Here is a 6,033-nt window from a genome sequence, read left to right as displayed (position 1 = left end):
GAAAACAGTGTTGAGACTATATTAATTTCAAATCATTAGGACATAACAGCCGGGAGACAGCTGTTTTGCTTACACTTAATTTAGTAATATCTTTATTTTTTATATTATTTAGTTGTCAAATCCATCAGTTTCAACAAATTTAGAAGGTAGGGACTGTGACTTTATGGACAATCTACCTTGAGGGGGCTCTCCTCTTGTCGACCACAAAACGAGGCAACGTTCATATTTATTTTGTGAGAAAAGGACACATGTAAACTCGTAAGAGAATGCATCAAATGTTTATAGTATGCTCGAGCCTCTGATCATCAAGTGAATGACGACAAATACACAGGTGAAAGGTTATACCAGGATACATTGATGACAAGAAAGGAGTAGCAATTGTATTATCCACGTAATCCAAAATCCAAAGATGCTTTCAATGCAGAGATACTTCTTTTGTTAAACTAAAACCATCAAGGGTATTTCCATATAATGACATCTGATTAGCCTCCATCATTCTTTTTGTCGGTTTGTTTAGGTTGAAGAAATTAATTAACATCTGAGATCACAGAGGAAAAACGAATCCCCTCATCAGTTTTAGGTATTCATAATATATGGTGTCAAAGTAATGTTTATTTTATTTGAAGACATATATAGGCTTCACTCAAGGAATTTTCTGACACGGGCCCCTTATGTGAATATTTCAAATATTCAAGAGGTACACCCACACTTGCCCATACAGCAAAATGTTAAAATGCTCCATTGTATTTGAAAATGTGTGCCCCAGACTAGAATTATCCCTATAGGCCTACATTCATATTGTATCAGTTGAAGTTATGTATCACAGTCATCAGTAATTGTTTGTCACTTTCACCATGAGTATAATTATTTTGTTTAAATTCATGTGACTGTTAATAATTAGATGTACAACTCAGCATGTTGAAATCAATTGTAACTGGTTACTGTGGTATAATCTATTTTCAAATGATTGTGAAAAGGAATGTAATTAATATTATGAATGGTAATACTTATTTCATTTTCCCTCCACATATATTTCGGTTGTCATCCACTTTCTGTGGAGACAGCAGTATGTTCATGTACCACTGGTCGATAAAGAGTTGTGGCCACATCACATGTGTGATGTACCAGATAGCAAACTACAAGTGCCTTGGTGTTACTGGTGTCTGCAAAACCTCACTTCCCCGAACCTTGCATCTTCCAAGAGGAGAAAAAAAAAGGGAGCTCAGGCAGATGATATCGTTGTTCAAGGGTATGACACTGACAACCCTACTCGTGTCACTGAAGGTGTCCATTCTAACCTCAACAATCTTTTGCACTCACCTCTACCACTAATCCAAAACTTAGTTGATTCACTAAGTGACATTAGGCCGGATCTGTTACTTCTGACAGTTGCTGTACCAAATTCTGAGTCTGAAGTATTAACAAAGTTTGGCATGATTCCAAAAGGGAGTGTGTTATCGTATCTGCAAGGACTTACAAAGGGTACCATTATTAATGATGATAGTCACACAACCTTTCCAGACTTTCCACCCAATAACAGTATTGGTCCCTCAAGTATTCCAACAGATCTCAGTTATTCACAGTCAACCTAGAAGCTCTCTTTCTGACTAATGATCAAAGTACTGAGATTGAGAACTCCACTCAGACACAGTGAGCTTATCCCAAGTGAAACAAAGTCAGACAATCCAGATTAACTGCATCTGTTGCTGGTGCAATAATAAAGAAAAAAGAGGTAAATTTAAACATTTTGTGTTGATTGTTTTTATATGTTGTCATGTCAATGTGCTTAGAAGAAACATTAAACAATAACTAACAGATAAACAGGAATCTTCCTGAACTTATTTCATAACTATACTCCTGCTTTCAGGATTTGAGAACTATGCCACCTTCCTGAAAACAGGAAAGAAGATCACAACAGCACCAATGAGACATGGTCCTGCATGTGAGCCAACTGCAGCCCAAGCCTATGCTGATGTGAGAATACCAACATTCTACCTTGATCACACAAACAAATTATTCAAACTAGTTCAGTAAACCTAAAAATAATTAAGTAGATGATTGTAGCAACTTGTTTCCATTTTCCCCCCAAAATGTCTTATTACTAATCGACACTGTACTGAAATTCATTTTCTAAATTGACATGTGTTGAAAATGGGAAATATCTACTAATAGGTTTTTATCAAATATCATGAGGTTAAATTTGACAAAAATCATATTTCCTTGTTTACAGATGCAGGATACAAGTGTTAATATGTCCAATCTGTCCCTGGCTTGGAGCATCACCTGACAGAAAAATCTATAATCCTAGTCGAAACCCATCCTATGGATTCCTTGAAATAAAATGTCCAGCTATTCCCAAATCAAGTGAGTGAGTGAGTGAATATTGCTTAACGCCGCCTCAGCAATTTTGCAGCTATTCGCGGCGATCCCAAATCAAGATTAGACAACTTGCATGTGTCTGATGGTCAGTTTCGACTTAAAACAAACCACAACATCTGCTACCAAATACAGATGCAGTTGGCTGTAGCTGGCCTGACATGGCGTGATTTGTTCGTGGCATGAGGAGTATCATCATCATTTAGAAATTCTTTATTTCAACATGACTGGGATACTAAATGCAAGACAAAATTGGATGATTTTTTCTTTAAATATTTCCCTGACTGAATTGTCAATTTGAATATTGACAAAATTGCAACTGTAAAACATTTTACCTGAATGGACTTGATACCCACATGCAGAATAAATTATTGTAAAAACTCTTTTACTGTTATATTAAATTGATATATAGTTGATTTTTTTCACATATTCTATAGCATAGCTACTGTAAAACTTTCAAAGAGAACATGATACCAGATCAATATTACAGTATTCAGTAACATGCAGCAATACAATGAACCCACATAAATAACAAACACATGAAGTACTATAAATTCAAATCTAATTTAATTTAATTTGTTATGTATTAACAATAGACACATTGGCAGTAGGAAAGCACTGTATTAATTACTGATAAATAACAATCCAATTTTCAGGATACGAATTGCAATTGCTTCTCAGAGTGTATATTGGGTACCAATTTTAGAAAATTGAAAATGTCGTCTTCAATATTGAATTACAAATGTTTTAAGCAGGGGAGACAACTTCCATCAGCATATAACGTCTCACATTTTTCCTTTCATCCATGCTTAAGAAATGGTAAGCAATAATAGCAAAATGTATGGACCCAGCTTACCAATGCATTCCCAAACAAAGCAGGACAAATATTCATGTGTCAATATAATCTGTGTTTTGCTATACAAAATATTTGAAAACAAACAGCATTAATAGACATGCATCATAAAGGGCTTGAAGATCTGAAATTACATTTCATGTACTGCTAGCATAATGCAGTGTTTCATCTTCATAAGCCCATTATTATTCATAATTAAACCTTTGTAACTGCAAATAGCAGAAAGATAGCTGACATTAAGCAACAATTCACTCACACAATAGCTCAAGTTGCAGTCAAGTTTGATTCTACAATACATAATTTGCTGAAACACAGTGTGAGCACATGTAATAATACTTCATAGCAATTGTTTGTCTGTGATACAAAATATATACCAACCAAACATTAAGGGACCATTGCAAGGTTTCAGACAATATGTTTCTATTATGACATCTTGACATTCTTCAGAGTGTCTAAGCAATGTAACGCAATTGAATGTGGTGACGTTTTCATTCGTGTTGAATGTGCCTTTTCCATAATATTTTTAGCTGGTATAATAGTGAAAGCCTTTCGAATATGAATACTCCGTTGGCGTATCCAGTACATGTCTAAAGTTAGACAAAGATGGTTCTTAGCTTTGATCGTAATAAAGTTTACCAAGCAGCACACTTCTCACTGGCAATGTATGCTTGAAATGTACTCCATGCTATGGATGGATGGATGGATGGATGGATTGTTTGTTGGTTTACGCCGCACTCAGTAATATTCCAGCTATATGACGACGGTCTGTAAATAATAGAGTCTGGACCAGACAATCCAGTGATTGATATCATGAGCATCGATCCACGCAATTGGGATCGATGACCAGCATCAATCAAGTCAGCGAGCCTGACCACCCGATCCTGATGGTCGCCTTTTATGACAAGCATAGTCGCCTTTTACGGCAAGCATGGGTTGCTGAAGACCTATTCTACCCCGGCTCTTCACGGGTCTTCCAACGTCGATGAACCTGTTTCGTGTATTATACAATATGCATTAGTGTATTCTGAATTTGGTTCATGTGTAACGGATTTGTGTTTAATATCCAATTTGTAAAAAGCGCCGCCATAAATTGAAAATCATCGAACAGAGCTAACTGGCGGTCTGTTCCACCCAATTACCTTACCTTAAGACACAAATTACCTCTTAAATAATATAGTCCCTAAGGCACCAACACCCGCCTTTGAGGTTGCTGTGGCATGGACACAGCGGTTTGTGTATTTATTACGACTGTCCAGTCAAGTGAAGGAGCTTCCTTTAGTGGTGAGTCCATTTTACTTTTACATGGGTGTCAGTTTAAATGGCAAGACATGACTAAAACGTCTATTGGTAAGCTCACTGCCTGAATGACTATGCAAGCACTCCTACTTGTATCAATATTTAGACATCATTTTGCACATGGGAGGTTACAGGATTTCTATTAATGCAGTACATTGTAATGTATTTCAGTGTATTTAAAATTAAGACTTAATCAAACTACTCGATTGCCCACACATTTCGGACCCAATGTTGTCTCACGATCTTCACACGGTTCTTTTGATTTTATTCAGGCGTTGAACAAATGGGTCTTTATTGTATGTTTACAATAGTTTCCATTCTATTTCAAACGTCGAGAATTAAGCCTTTTCTCCTGGTGTTAAAATCAACAGTTAGCATTAGTAACAAATACTGCGCATAGAGTTACCCTATTTCATCACAATCGAATGCCTCCCCAAGCACGTCCTTAACATGCTACAAGCATGATTATGAGGCTGACAAATCAAAAATCATTATCTGGGCAAATCTTGGATTCGAATCGACGATCACTAGTTTCTAGCACATCCAAAGGACAAAACTCTACACAGCGAATTGCACCACCTCAGACGACTGTCAGGAGTTTGATTAAAATCCATCTATATATAATACGTTGCAGATGTTTGACTGTACAATTAACATAAACAGTAACAGCTCTCACTACCACGGGGTGATAATTGTACTATATCATCTAACCATGCTTTTAAACATAGCTGCGGGGCCAAACAAAGTATACTATTGAAAAATGGATTTGACCAAAACGTTACATGGTTAAAAACAATCGTCGAAACACTGCAAAACACGATAACCGTATCATATGCATCACCATCGAATAGCCATTTCTTATTTGTTTCATTTTAGCCTCCATCATACGAGAGGGTATACTTTCTTTTGCCCGGCAGTGTATCTGTCAAAGGATATCACTGTAACAGTTGATGAGATCGTGTCATAAAAGGTCATATTGTGATTCTGTATACATACATCAGAACAGTTCTTTATTGTGGGGATAAAGGGGTCATCGGAAGCAGTGTTTCAAGGAACCACCACGATTCGCTATATTTCTGTTTAACTCACACATTCAAAAACGCGGAGTAGCTTGGCAGCTTGGTATCATCCATACGATATATGTTTGTAAGGATGAAGGTTTAACTATTGATATTTCAATGACGTTGAAAACTCGGTAAATCGCTGCGTCAATCGAACTGGGATAGTCCTATCAGTGTAGCGGAGTGCCCAGTTGGGTTGTAGATCATTTTTAGAACATGAAGTAAAATCGTTTAAAGCATGTATCGCGAGTTAACAGAAGTCCCCGAAACAAATATATCCAATACAGCCTAAGCAAGCTATAATGTTGGCAAGTCTAGATTACTGCAGTGTCAGGATGAAGAGAGTCTCAGGGCTACTTTTTATTATATTTTCATAAAGATAATTTAACAACTGTTTTCCCGTAATATATGTTCATTTCAGAGATGTAAGTCTACTGTGGCGTACAA

Source organism: Haliotis rufescens, unplaced genomic scaffold, assembly GCF_023055435.1.
Source record: "Haliotis rufescens isolate VD_foot unplaced genomic scaffold, xgHalRufe1.0.p SCAF_3, whole genome shotgun sequence".
Taxonomy (NCBI): domain Eukaryota; kingdom Metazoa; phylum Mollusca; class Gastropoda; order Lepetellida; family Haliotidae; genus Haliotis; species Haliotis rufescens.
The sequence above is the reverse complement of the archived record's forward strand: the minus strand, read 5'-3'. Positions refer to the sequence as shown.